Genomic DNA, 15405 nt, shown 5'->3' with positions numbered 1-15405 from the left:
GTCCAAACCATAACCCCCAAAGCCAGACACCACCAAGCATCAAGGATTTGGATAAAATGGGACCCGAATCCAATTCCACACCAGTTTTTAGTTTTCTGTCACCAACATCCAACCCCAGATTGGTTTCAGGAAATGGAAACCATCCTGGTTTAGCCCTCTGGCCTTCCCAGGCTCTCACCCCTAAACTGCATCGGATTGGCCGGTAAGATGGCTCTCAAATCTATTCAGCCAGGCCCATATTTTCAACACACTGTGAGCCCCCATATTCAGGAACCCCAAATCAGTGGTCAGTGTAGAAAACGGCAGCCTTTGTCTTTGCATCTTCAGGGTCGTCAAAAGATGCCGGGTAACACACACATGTACACGCGCAGCCTCACACGTGGTCCCTGCCCCAAGGAGCTTAAATCTGGGTCACAAAGAGGCAAAACAGTTGAGACGCATCTACGCAGGAACACAGGCGCTGCCCTGCTGAATTGGACTCATTGTCCATCTAGTCCAGTATTGCATCGCTGAGAGTGGCTGTTACCAAATGCTTCAGAGGAAGGTGTAAGAACCCTGCTGTAGGCAGATGTAAAAGTGACTAGTGATTCTGGGTGCCTCGACATTGGGTGAACCCAGGCACGACATGTAGACACAACAGCACAATCCCACTAGCCACATAGCTGGCCCTCAGTGCCATTGCATGGGAGCACCTCACAGTCGTTAATGGCTTTGATCCTCACATTCCGTGAGGTGGGGCGAGGCTACTCTTTCCATTTTCTAGATGGGAACTTGAGGTAGATGTGCCCAAGGTTATATCCGGAGGCTGTTGCTGAGCCAGCAGTTGAAATCAGGTGTATTTGTGTACTACCCTGGTACCCCATTCACTAACTGAAGGCCCTGGAGAATCATGCATACCCCGGTCTATCTCAAATCGCCTGTTCCTTTGGAGAACTCCCTCCCCCGCATGCATGGAGCTATGAGTTTGTGAGGACACATCCTATCATGTACTTCTGGACCAGATATGGATTGGTTACAGAGCTTGCTTTAGGATCATCATAAGATCCTTTAATAAAGTATTTTACACAGTGCCACCTCGTGGCAGAACACTATAATACAGTTTAGCGTTCCATCACATCTCCTCGTTTTACGTTCTACTTTCCTGCCATTTACAATATTTATATGATCATGCTATCATTGAAGTTCAGTATGTATCAGTGTATTAAGTGTCTCTGAATCATACTGGCTTTCTAATTACACATCCCAAACACATAACAACTTGGTCATCTGGCTGTGCATTAGTTGCAACGACTGGGTGTAGTCAGTCTGGAATCCCTGAGTCTTCTTCTTGGTCTGCATCTGACATTTGTAGCGTTTGCTCTGTTGATCCTTCTTTCTGATGAACAAACTGTAGATGTTGATGGTTTCTGTTGAATTCTCCACTGTCGGTCTCAGTCACATATGATCTGGGTGCTGAATTCCTTTTCTTTATGACAGCTGGAGTTGTCTATCCTTTTTCTCCATCCATTTGACATGTACACGGTCACCAGATTTTAGACCCAACAGTTCTCTGAGTGATGTCTGTTGTAAAAGTGTTCATACTCTTTTAGCTTTTTTGGCTGCATTCTAAATGTCTGGCCACTTTGGAGATAGATTCTTTTCCAAAGCTGCAATGGTAGTTCTGAGTTGTCTTCCCATCAAGAGTTGTTTAGAACTATATTCATTAGCTTGTATTGGTGCTGATCTGTAATTGAGAAAAGCAAAGAATGGATTTTCCTGCTGTAAGATTTTCTTGGCTGTCTGGATAGCTCTTTCAGCCTCTTCATTAACTTGTGGGTTATGTGGGCTGCTAGGAATATGATCAAAATCATATTTCATTCAGAATGACTTAAATTCTGCTGCAGTAAATTGTGGTCTGTTGTCTGTCACTAGTTGGTCTGAAATATTGAAATGAGCAAAAGTGAACTTGAGTTTCTCAATTACACTTCAACATGTTATGTCTTCCAAGCACATTATTTCTATACACCTGGAAAAACAGTCCATTGTGACTAGGTAATGATGTCCTCTGAATTTGCATAAAACTACAGCTTGTCTCTTCCAAGGTCTGTCTGGTAGAGGTGTTGTTATTAAAGTTACTTCATGTTGTGTTGGTCTGTTAGTTCTGCAATGTTCACATGCAGATATTTACTCTTTATGTCCTTGCTGACGCCCGACCACCGCACTGACTGGTTGGCCCCTTCACCGCATTTAGTTAAGCCCTTAATGTCTTTCATGGAAGAGATTTAGGATTTCTCCTCTCATTTCATTTGGAATTATGATGCAGTTGCCTTTAATCATGAGTCCATATGAACTGCTTAATTTTTCATGCACCACAAAATAGTGTCCTGTCACTTCCTCAGTGTCTATTAGATACTTGGGCCAGCCACCCCAATGTAACTTAAACATTCCTGAAGTTGTATGTCTGTCAAGGTTGCTTTTTGTAGCTGGTGTAGTCTCTGTTCTGACACTGGGCTGTGTGTGTCCACAGCATCCCACATATGCTTTTATGTCGTCTTGGAGCTCCTAGGTAATTGAGTGTGATGTTGGGCTCCATGACACAGTGCCTGCTACTACTACATTTTCCCCTGGAACATGTTTAGTAATTGGGTTAGTCACATTAACCTTAACAATAGATGTTGGCATCTCTGCATTGCTTGATCCAGGTCTTTTCCACTGATGAGGGTTACAAGCCGTTTATGGTCTATTACCAGTGTAAATGAATCCAGTCCACCCAGATAGTGGTAAAAGTTCTCACGTGCCAAGCACTCCTTTTCACCGTGTGCATGTCATTTTTCTGCTTCAGTGAATGTGCGAGAGCAAAATGCAGCTGGCTTCCACTCGGAGCCATGTTGTTGCAACAATCCATCACCCAGGCTATAGCTGCTTGCTCCACGTTGACCTTTGGAGGTTTGTTCACATTGTCGTATTTCAGAACTGGTGCTGTTGAGGTCATTTCCTTTACCTTTAGAACTTAAGAACGGCCATACTGGGTCAGACCAAAGGTCCATCAAGTCCAGCATCCGGTCTACTGACAGTGGCCAGTGCCAGGTGCCCCAGAGGGAATGAACAGATGGGTTATCATCAAGTGATCCAAGCCCTGCCACACAATCCCAGCTTCTGGCAAGCAGAGGCTAGGGACACCATCCCTGCCCATCCTGGCTAATAGCCATTGGTGGCCCTATCTTCCATGAATCTATCTAGCTCCCTTTTGATCCCTGTTATAGTATTGGCCTTCACAACACCCTCTGGCAAGGAGTTCCATAGGTTGACAGTGCATTGCATGAAAAAATACTTTCTTGTGTTTATTTTAAACCTGCTATTTACCTATTAATTTCATTCGGTGGCCCCTTGTTCTTGTATTACAAGAAGAAGTAAATAACACTTCTTTATTTACTTTCTCTATACCACTCATGATTTTATAGACCTCTGTCATATCACCCCTTACTTGCCTCTTTTCAAGCTGAAAAGTCCCAGTTTTATTAATCTCTCCTCATACGGAAGCCGTTCTATACCCTTAATATTTTTATTGCCCTTTTCTGAACTTTTTCCAACATCTGCACGCAGTATTCAAGATGTGGGCGTTACCATGGATTTATATAGAGGCAATATGATATTTTCTGTCTTATGATCTATCCCTTTCTGGATGATTCCGAACATTATTCTGATCACTTTTTTGACTGCCGCTGCACATTGAGTGGATGATTTCAGAGAACTATCCACACTGACTCCAAGATCTCTTTCCTGAATGGTAACAGCTAATTTAGACCCCATCATTGTATATGTATAGTTGGGATTATGTTTTCCAATATGCATTATTTTGCATTTATCAACATTAAATTTCATCTGCCATTTTGTTGCCCCGTCACCCAGTTTTGTGAGATCCTTTTATAGCTCTTCACAGTCTACCTGGGACTTAACTATCTTTAGAAGTTTTGTATCATCTGCAAATTTTGCCACCTCACTGTTTACCCCTTTTTCCAGATCGTTTATGAATATGTTAAATAGGACTGGGCCCAGTACAGACCCCTGGGGGACACCACTATTTACCTCTCTCCATTCTGAAAACTGATCGTTTATTCCTACCCTTTATTTCCTTTTACCCAGTTACCAATCCATGAGAGAACCTTCCCTTTTATCCCATGACTGCTTATTTTGCTTAAGAGCCTTTGGTGAGGGACCTTGTCAAAGGCTTTCTGAAAATCTAAATACACTATATCCACTGGCTCTCCTTTGTCCGCATGCTTGTTGACCCCCTCAAAGAAGTCTAGTAGATTGATGAGGCATGATTTCCCTTTACAAAAACCATGTTGACTATTTCCCAACAAATTATGTTCATCTATGTGTCTGACAATTTTGTTCTTTATGATAGTTTCAACCAATTTTCCCGGTACTAAAGTGAGGCTTACTGGCCTGTAGTTGCCAGGGTCACCTCTGGAGCCCTTTTTAAAAATTGGCATCACATTAGCTATCCTCCAGTCATTTGGTACAGAAGCTGGTTTAAATGATAGGTTACAGATGACAGTTAGTAGTCCTGCAATTTCTCATTTGAGTTCCTTCAGAACTCTTGGGTGAATACCATCAGGTCCTGGAGACTTATTACTGTTTAGTTTATCAATTTGTTCCAAAACCTCTTCTAATGACACCTCAATTTGAGACAGTTCCTCAGATCTGTCACCCCAAGAGAATGGCTCAGGTTTGGGAATCTCCCTCACATCCTCAACAGTGAAGAGAGATGCAAAGAATTCGTTTAGTTTCTCCGCAATGGCCTTATTGTCTTTGAGTGCTCCTTTAGCATCTCGATCGTCCAATGGCCCCACTGGTTGTTTAGCAGGCTTTCTGCTTCTGATGTATTTAAAAAAAAAATTTGCTATTACTTTTGGAGTCTTTGGCTAGCTGTTCTTCAAATTCATTTTTGGTCTTTCTAATTATATTTTGTACTTCCTTTGCCAGAGTTTATGCTCTTTTCTATTTTCCTCATTAGGATTTATCATCCACTTTTTAAAGGATGCCTTTTTGCTTCTCACTGCTTCTTTTACTTTGTTGTTTAACCACAGTGGCTCTTTTTTGGTTCTCTTACTATGTTTTTTAAATTGGGTTATACAGTTAAATTGAGCCTCTATTATGGTGTCCATAAAAAGTTTCCACGCACCTTGCAGGGATTTCACTTTTGGTACTGTACCTTTTACTGTGCCTTTCTGAAGGCAATGTCTTGATTTGGCCTCTATAGCCAAGATGTTTTGGACATTAACAGTTCATTCAGCGGTTTTCTCACTGTGGAAAGGTCTTGTAGGTATCAACCAAGATAATTTACCTTCCCCAGCATACATCTCTGTTCTTGTACATTAGTTGGTACATTCAATTCTCAAATTGCTTGTACTTTCTCAGGGCTAGGACTGATTCCATCTTTGTTTATTGTCTCTCCCAAAAAATCAGTTTGGGGTAGGTGGAAAATGCATTTTTCCTTGTGTTGCTTCAATCCAGAATGACTGATTAGGCTTAGGACTTCCCTCGTTGAGGGTTTTCTTGTGTTCTTCCATTGAAGATCCATATATCAGAATATTGTCCATGAAAACTACAACTCCATCTGTGTTTGTTAACAATACTGCCATCCTTCTTTGGAAATTTTCAGGCGCATTAGCAAACCCAAAGGGTAATCTTCAAAAGCAAAACCTCTCCAGGGGTGTGATAAATATAGTCAGTTTAGCACTTTCTTTGGCTAAAACAATTTGCCAGAATCCACTTGAGTCATCTTGGAGAATATTGTACTTCCTTTCACTTTAGAAAGGAAATCATCTGGAGTTGGGAGGATATATTTTTCTCTCACAAGTGTTTCATTAAGTCTTTTAAGATCCACACATATTCGTATTTTCCCATTTTTCGTTTTTTCACCAGTATCACTGGGGCACACCATGCTGTGGGCGTTGAGATTTTCTCGAATATGTCAATCCCATTACATTTTCCTAAACTCAGTTTCCACTTTGTGAAGTAATGGGATAAGAATCCTGCGAGGTGTATGTATGTGGTATGGTTCAGCATTGTCTCTTAAGGTGATTTGTACTGGATCTCCTTTCAAAAGTCCTATTTCACCCAATATTCCATTGAGTTCTTCCACTTTTCTCACCAGACCCATCATGGCTACCACACTGTGTCTGAGGAGGCTGTTGATCTGTGGTCCTTTCATCACACGCACTCTGGATGCAAAGCTTTTGTCTTTGTAAGTTGTTTCTGTGGTGAGCTGGCCCATGCAGTTCAGAATCCCTCCAGGAATAGTCAAAGCTGTGTCAGGTGACTTCAGTGCTGGGAGAGGTTGAAGATGATTGTAAGTCCCTTCTGAGATGACTGTGATGTAAGCTCCTGTCTCAGTTTTAAAGTCAATAGTCTTACCATGCACAGTCAATTTCACTCTCCAGGCAGGCTCTATGTCATCACAAGTGATAGATCCCAGAAAAAAATGGCTCTTGATTGTAATTTGAGTTAACTCCCTGCCTGCTTTGGTGCGGCAAACAACTGCAAAATGTCCATATTCCATGCATTAGTTATGCTGTGTGCCTCTGGCTGAACATGCATCATCTCTTGGGATAGGACTTTTTCCACACCTTGTGCGTGTAGGCTGGAATTTGTCCCTCTTAGCCTGAGAGTTCTCTCTCCTTGCCTCGGGGATTTTATGATAATGACTTTTAACATTCAAGTGTCTGTTTACAGTTTCTAAGCTGTATTCGGGTTTTTCAAGTGTGTCAAGTTGCTGGTGTTGCTGTCTCACTAGTCAGACTGCTTTGCGCACTTTATACCCATGGCTAGGGTTAAATCTCTCTTCAGTTGTAGCTGCTGTGAACAGGTTTATCTGGGTTATTTGAGTTTATCTGTTGACCCAATAACCAGTCTATCACTGCTATTTTCATGTTTTGCATTCCCAAAATCACAGTTTTCAGCTAATGTATGTAGTATTCTTATAAAACATTCTACTTTACCCCCTGGTTATTGAATTCTCTGGTGGAAACATGCTCTTTCTTAAACTACATTTCTCCAAGGTCTAAGGTATGCATCAAACATAGCCAGAACCCTTTCATAGTCATCTTTTTTCCTATCTATAGTAAAGTCAAAGGATTTAAAGATATGCTCTGCTTGCTTCCCCATAGCATAAATTAAAGAAGATACCTGTATATCCACAGTTTCTTTGTGCAACTTGGTAGCAATGTGAAATCCTGCAAAGTACTGTTTCCAGTCTGTCCACGCCGAAGCTTTATCTAAGCTGAAATTCTCTGGGGCATTGAAGAATGACATGTTGATGAGATCTTGCAACCTTTGTTGCCTTGTTCCTTCTGTCTGCAACCTTTGTTACTTTCTTTATTCCTTCTGTTTCTGTTCTTAGGCCAGGTCAACATCCCTGAACAATGCAATTAGACCAATCTAACCCCCTGGTGTAGACAGTGCTATAGCATAGTTACCACCTCTCACGGTGGTGAATTAACTATGCTGCCGGGAGAAGGTGTCCCATTGGTGTAGGAGCATCTTCAGTGAAGCACTACTGTGTCACAGCTGCACCAGTGCAGATGTGCTGCTACAATGTTTTAAGTGTAGACCTGCCCTTAGTTTATTCCTGACACCATGTCATGTACTTCTGTATCAGATATGGAATGGTTACAGCACTTGCTTGTACAGACCAGATGCATTCATCATAAGATCCTTTAGTGCTCTGCCAGGTAAGGTTAAGGTTAGCTTTAAATAAGGTATTTTACATACAGTGCGACCTAAGGGCAGAATAGTATAATACAGTTTAGCATTCTATAAACATCCTGGGAGCCCCAAGAAATTACCCCCCTCGCCCCAGAACCACACAGCTGCGCTTTTTCATTCCTTCCCCATCAAGCAAGCTCATCTTTTTTTCCCAGCCTCCTGTTTGTTTTACTCCCTAGTTGATAGGAGAGGAGCCCTCAGCCACCCTTCCCAACGCTTCTCCCCACGTGATGAATGAAACATCCTTCCCCCAGCCTGGCTGTGTTTATCCAGCGTCCCCAGCAGTCAGCAGGGGAGCAGGCTGACACTCCATGCTGCCAGTCCACAGGGAGGCCAAGCTGCACCCAGCACCTCAGGGGCATCCCAGCTGGGAGATGCTGCCTTAATGCCCCCTTGTGTAGAGGTATCAACTGTGGAACATGCAGGACCACAAGAAATGTGGGCAGGAGAGGAGCATCTCTAAGAGCTGACAGGCAGAGAGATTCAATTGTTACTTCCCAGGCAGAAATCCTGCCAGGAAAGTCAAAGCAGAACCTATTCTCTGCTCTCCCTGTTTACACACGTTTTCTTTCTTTCTTTCTTTCCTAATACCCACACTTTCTTTCTCTCCCTCTCTGAAAACGTTCCAATGCCTTGTATTGCACAAAACACGCCAAGCAGAAGTGCGGCCAGTTTGGGAGGTGCTCACTCTGCTGCACCGACCCTCTAGACCAAATCCTGCTGTAACTCTATTGACTGCAGCAGCAGTGGAGTCTATATTTACACCAGTGTCAGTGGAACTGATGAGTTCCATGGTCCTGGGGTCACACTAAATTTGCCCTGCCATAGCTGTAAAGGCACTGACTGCAGTGGTGATTGAATCCCTCTGGATTTACAGCGATGTTACTGACAGCAGCAGATTCTGGCCCTTTACTTTTAACCGCAAAAGTTCCCCTAAATCTGTTTTCCCCTGTAGTAAGCAAAGGAAATCAGGGTGGGAAGACGCTTGAGTGAGGATTCATCTCTGAAGAAAGAGGACGAACCATTACTGAGCCTGCTCCTGCTTCCAGTGACCCCAGTGGGTATTTTTCCATCTACTTTAGTGGAAGTTGGATTTGGTCCCACCATCTTTGGCTGATAAATATGTTAATGGAGGTGGGGATAAGTTTTAGAACTCAAGCCCTCTGATATGACAGGCTGGTGACACCAATTACCCTGGAGACTTCAGAGCTGTCTAAGTGACGGGATCACATGTCTGTGCGGCGTCTGCATATCCAAGCCGGGCTCGGAGCCTGTCTCTCAATCAGCTGAGGTATCTGTGCCTCTTCCTATCTGTTTCATCTCCGAATCGCACACAAAAGAAAGGGAGTGAAGCGCTCAGGCTGTGCGGTGTCCCGTCGGTCCCGGCTAATCCACCTTGGACTGCCAGCTCTTAGATACCAGGGTGATTGGCACCTTAGAAATACCAGAGAGAGATGAAGAGAAGGATAAAGAAAAAAGCGGGGGGAGGCATTTTCTTTTGACATGAAGATGCAATGTACATTTAAGAGCTCAGCCTGCTGCCTGGATGTAAGGCCCCAGCTAAAGGGAAAAGAAGCTTGGCCTAAAGTGTCCAGCACTCAGGGGACAGGGGTTCATTTTCCAGCTCTGCCACCAACTCCCTGTGTGACCTTTGGCACATCACTTAATCTCCCTCTAGTCCTCATTTCCCCCCTCTACAAAATGGCGATAATCCTTATTCAGACCGAAAGGCCCCTGGGGTAGGGACAGTGCAGTGGGGCCGCCATCTTGGTTGGGACCTCAAGATGCTACCATTAAACAGACAATATGAATGGCTCAATGACTAATACCCAGCTAGAGCATGACCCACATAAGGGACTCGACACAGCCTTGCCTCCTAGCTATTCCATTGCAGGTCTGTTTTGGCCTGTGCATGCTCCAAGAGGCCAGACCAATTCATGCAGCAGTCCTACACCTCTACACTGTCTCCTGGCTGCCCATCCCCTGGCTGATCAGAGAGAAGGCAGAGAAACAGGGCCAATCCCTCAGCCCCACCCTTTCCCACTGGCAGTGTCCAACCCCCATAGCGAACCCAGGGCCTCATTCTGCACTGTTGAAGTCAATGGGAGATTTTCCACTGGCTTCAAGGGAGTTGGCTTAAGCCCCTACGGAGAGTCTTCTGAAGGGTCAGAGGAAGTGGGACACATTATTGAGTCAACATGTCTCCTTTCTATGCCCTCTGGGCTGGGACGTGAAGGTTCAAGCTCTCTTCTACACCTGGCCTTTGCATCTCAACCCACGTGGGGCACCAGGCATGCGCATGACAGTGGATCTGGCCCTCATGACATACATGTTGCCGCTGTCACTCAAGAGGCAGAAGGTTGTATCAGCCCCTCTTTGCTCTCAATATAGTGAGAGCCAAGTTTCACAGCTTGATAAAATCTCTTACTCCAGAGACCTAAGGGGTGTTTGTCTCCCAACTGACTCTTCTCACCACATTTAACCCCCCTCCCACAAATTAATGGGAAATTATTTATTTTATGTAATACACTCGGAAGCATACATAACAAGCAGCATCTAAGCCATGTGTGATAAAAACCAGCACAGAATATTAAACTCACTACTAGAGATCAGGTCCAGGCAAGCCACCGTAACAAAGTTTGTTTAGCTCCTATTTTTCTTCATGAAGAGGCAACTGAGTCCTTAGCGATCCCCTTATATTGCTGCCGCCCGCCAGGCAGAATGGAAATCATTTGAGGGTAAACCAGAGGAGGTAGGAAAATACAGACAAGAAAAGCAAGCCACAAGGAAGGAGCCCCTGGAAAGTAACAGCCATGGAATACATTATTTAATTATTTAAGATGAGATCAAAGCCATCTATCAAGTTTGCATAAAAACGACATGCGAGTGTTAGCCACGGTGTCCTGGCTTAATTCCAGATGGGGGTAGTAACTAGATTCTGCAGCACAAAGCATGGGATTGCAGGCCAAGGAAGGGGCTGGGGGTTAGGAGTGGTACTTTGACTTTGCTGTTTGGCCTTGGGTGAGTCATTTACTGTCAGTGACTCACCGTTCCCCTGGCTGTGCTATGGCGATAATAATGGCAATTATTGAATTGCAACAAATCTCTGGTCACCCAGGACTACCTGGATCTCGACAGGCTGTGGGCAGTGCAGTGTTAGGGCAGAAGCAGAGCTGGAACTTTTATCCCTTTGCTCTAGAAGCTCCATCCCAACCCAGTTGATCTGCAGGAGAATCATGGTTAAGGGTGTCGGATCCATGACATGAACTAGGTGAATAACGAGGGGCAAATTACTCCACCAAGAGTAGATTTTGTGAAATTATTCAAGCACAATATTCACTCATTATCCTGCTAGCTCTATGGAATGGGGGAAATTCTCTAATCTATATATATATATATATATATATATATATATATATAAATCACAAAAATGGGTCAAATTATTTGATTAATTTTATTTGTCCAGAGTTGCCCATGTCGCACAGTTCTGCTGTTCTGATTCCCTCCAGCAGGGGGTGCCGATCTTTAGCCATAAACATAGCTAGATCCTGATATTACTGCCTCCCTGGCTCTCCCATAGGGGGCGCTGTGTGGATTAATTAGCGAAGTGTTTGGTAGCGCTTTGGAGGTGGAAAGCACTAGCTGGTATTATTGTTAGCAAAAGAATAAGAGGACAAAGCAAGCAAAATGTTAGGCTGTGCAAAGACTGGGATAGACAATAATATGTTTATTTCATGAGCCTGTGCTATGTTTTTCTATAGCATCCTTCCCTCAGTCAATTCCCGCGTTGGCTAGGAAGGACTTTTTGTGTGACCTTGGGCCAGGCATTCATCTTCTCTGTGTCTCGGTTCCCAATCTGGAAAACAGGAATAATATACTTCCTTTCTCTCACTCTTTGTCTCTCTTGTCTGTTTTGTAAGCTCTTTGGGTCAGGCACTGTCTCTCACCATGGGCTTATCCAATGCTTAGTATAATAAAGCCCTGATCTCAGCTCCGGCCTGTAGGTGCTATTGTAATACAAATAATAGTACTCACACAGATTCAGCCATATTTACACAGTGCATTAGTGAGGGGTTCTGTGCACGCCCTACTAGAACCCTGGTGAACTGTTAGCAGAATGTATTACAAAATCCAGCTGGCATCTGCAAAATACATCTTTTAACTCAGACAAATCGCAAGCAATTTTCACCAGAACACCTGAAAGGTGCATCTGCGACCAAAGGAATCTCTCGCTGTCCAATTTCAAGTGTCTCCCATCTACCACTGTCAAGCTAGGGGAGTTCAAAATAAGTTGTGAGTCATTATGGCATAGAATCATAGGACTGGAAGGGACCTCGAGAGGTCATCTAGTCCAGTCCCCTGCACTCATGGCAGGACTAAGTATTATCTAGACCATCCCTGACAGGTGTTTGTCCAACCTACTCTTAAAAGTCTCCAGTGATGGTCATTCCACAACCTCCCTGGGCAATTTATTCCAGTGCTTAACCACCCTGACATTTAGTTTTTCCTAATGTCCAACCTAAACCTCCCTTGCTCCAATTTTAGCCCATTGCTTCTTGTCCTATACTCAGAGGTTCAGAAGAACAATTTTTCTCCTTCCTCCTTATAACAGCCTTTTATGTACTTGAAAACTGTTATCATGTCCCCTCTCAGTCTTCTCTTCCCCAGACTAAACAAACCCAATTTTTTCAATCTTCCCTCACAGGGAAGAGTGTATATATATTCCACAGAATGGAAGAGTGTATTATTGTTGCCTCTTTCACTCTTGAAAATGTCTGAACCCTCCTGGTATATGCAGTGTTGTGGTAGCTGTGTCGGGCCCAGGATATTAGAGAGACAAGGTGGGTGAAGTAATATCTTTTATTGGGCCAACTTCTGTTGGTGAGAGGATATTACCTCACCTGCTTTGTCCCTCTCAACCATTTTGGCTTAGACGTACTTGGAAATTGTGCTCCTGGGTGGAGAACAAATCTGCCCACAGCCAGGAAAGTAAAAAACAAAAAGTTATAAACAAGTGACTAGAAGAGAAAATTCTGTTGCTCCTCCTCTGTAAGGGTTGCTTCACCCATAATAATTCACTGGGCAGAGGAATGGTTTCAACCAGCGTATGATGTCGCCATTGCTGAACTGGAACCACAGAAGCTGTTTAACAGCAGCCAGTCACACTACACAACGGTTTAGGACAGGAAGTGAAGAGTGAAGTGAATCATGCAGGAAATTCAACTTATTAATTATTATTATTATTTAGTTGCATGATCATAGTGCCTAGGAGCTCCAGTCATGGCCCAGGCCCTGTTGTTCCAGGGGCTGTACAAACAGATAACAAAAAGAGAGCCCCTGCCCCAAAGAGCTTACAGTCTACGTGTAAGAGAGGAGATAGCTGACGGATACATACAGACAGCAGAATGCAAGGAAACGACAAGCCGATATTGGTCAGCATGGTAGATAGTTGTCTCAGCACACCAGCAGCCTGGCCATTGTCAAGCTTTCTGTAGGCATCAGAGCAAAGGAGAGTTTTGAGGCGGGGTTTGAAGGAGGACAAGGACTTTGTTTTGCGGCTGTTGATGGGGAGTTTCTCCCATGAGGGGCAGCGTGGGGGAGCTTTCCTGGGTCTGCTCGCTGCTGGCTGTAGTATTTTTGATGCCCAAAGCAAACTGGCATGAAATGGTCTGTATGAGGTTGAACTCTAGAGCTGTGGGCTTGAGTGAAACGAAGTGGAAGCAAAGGTTCCTGGGAGACTCTGCATTTCACCTCTGTCCAGAAGACACATTCTGCCCTCATTTAGGAGCCGGGCCCAAATGCTTCATGTCTGACTGCAAGGGCCCGCTCCCCTGCCACTGAAGTCAGTGGGTGATGAGGCATGCTCGGCCCCTTGAGGAACCTTCAGTGGGTTCACAGGATCAGCGGTTTCAGAGGAAAGGATGGGTGGCCGGTCTCCACTGCCCAACCATCTACCTCCCTTCCCCCACCATCCATCTCTCTTGCCCCACCCCATCCCAATCACTTTGCTTTCCTCCTGGCAGGTATTTGCCACCAACCCTTCCCCGTGGTTCATTTCTGTGTAAGCGACTCTTTAGCAGATCCTCCTGCTCAGGGACTGGGAGCTAGGGCTCAGCAGATAGGAGATAGCTCAGCAGATGCTCTCCATGGGCATACACCAGCCTGGAACCATCCGCCGGTTGCCATAACCCCAGGCTTTGAATACTGACAATGACAGGGCTGGGAGAGGAGGGAATTGTCTATCAAATAAGGATAGAGTCATAGACTTTAAGGTCAGAAGGGACCATTATAATCATCTAGTCTGACCTCCTGCACAACGCAGGCCACAGAATCTCACCCACCCACTCCTGTAATAAACCCCTGATCTATGTCTGAGCTATTGAAGTCCTCAAATCATGGTTTAAAGACTTCAAGGTGCAGAGAATCCTCCAGCAAATGACCCATGCCCCACACTGCAGAGGAAGGCGAAAAAAACCCAGGGCCTCTGCCAATCTGCCCGGAAGGAAAATTCCTTTCCGACCCCAAATATGGAGATCAGCTAAACCCTGAGCATGTGGGCAAGACTCACCAGCCAGACACCCAGGAAAGAATTCTCTGTAGTAACTCAGTTCCCACCCCATCTAACATCCCATCTCAGGCCATTGGGCATATTTACCACTAATAGTCAAAGATCAATTAATTGCCAAAATTAGGCTATCCCATCATACCATCCCCTCCATAAACTTGTCAAGCTTAGTCTTGAAGCCAGATATGTCTTTTGCCCCCACTGCTCCCCTTGGAAGGTTGTTCCAGAACTTCACTCCTCTGATGGTTAGAAACCTTCATCTAATTTCAAGTCTCAACTTCCTGATGGCCAGTTTATATCCATTTGTTCTTGTCCACATTGGTACTGAGCTTAAAAATTCCTCTCCCTCCCTGGTATTTATCCCTCTGATATATTTATAAAAAAGCAATCATATCTCCCCTCAGCCTTCTTTTGGTTAGGCTAAACAAGCCAAGCTCTTTGAGGCTCCTTTCATAAGACAGGTTTTCCATTTCTCGGATCATTCTAATAGCCCTTCTCTGTACCTGTTCCAGTTTGAATTCATCCTTCTTAAACATGGGAGACCAGAACTGCACACAGCATTCCAGATGAGGTCTCACCAGTGCCTTGTATAACGGTACTAACACCTCCTTATCTCTACTGGAAATAGGATGGGATAAAGCTCCTTAATTGCTCAGGCAGAGATTGTTCCAAGGAAGGAACAATAGAAAAAAGAAATGCCTCCTTTGGCCAAGAAAGGAAAAAGCTCACTCACACATTGGGCTTCTTTTAAATGAAAGGAGGGTGGATGGGACATTTGTCTTCAGGAGGTGGCTGGGAAGGAGTGGGAAGACTTATTTGAATGCCCCAGGCAATGCTCCAGGGATTTTATAAGACAGACTGATGACCCTTGCAGCACTTGCCCTCCTTTCATAAATCTCTCTTGACTCACCATAGGGGAGGGGACATGGGTCTATTCTATTCGCTTGTTTCAAGGTTACCGAGTTCCCTTTCCGATGGTATAGTTTTACTCTTACAGTGCTGTGACTTTCTAAGAAAGCCTCCATTGCCATAGGATCAGAGCTGCTCCGAGATTTTCGACAGAGAAGGCAGATTCATCGAATTCAAAA

At 44.3% G+C, this 15405-nt stretch overlaps 1 protein-coding gene across 11 annotated transcripts in view; it reads left to right on the top strand.

The window, feature by feature from the left end:
* Window positions 1-15405, top strand: part of CELF4 (CUGBP Elav-like family member 4) — an 860161-nt gene that overhangs the window by 730835 nt on the left and 113921 nt on the right. The window lies entirely within an intron of this gene.

This window comes from Mauremys mutica, chromosome 6, assembly GCF_020497125.1.
Source record: "Mauremys mutica isolate MM-2020 ecotype Southern chromosome 6, ASM2049712v1, whole genome shotgun sequence".
NCBI classification, from domain to species: domain Eukaryota; kingdom Metazoa; phylum Chordata; order Testudines; family Geoemydidae; genus Mauremys; species Mauremys mutica.
The sequence above is the reverse complement of the archived record's forward strand: the minus strand, read 5'-3'. Positions and strand labels throughout refer to the sequence as shown.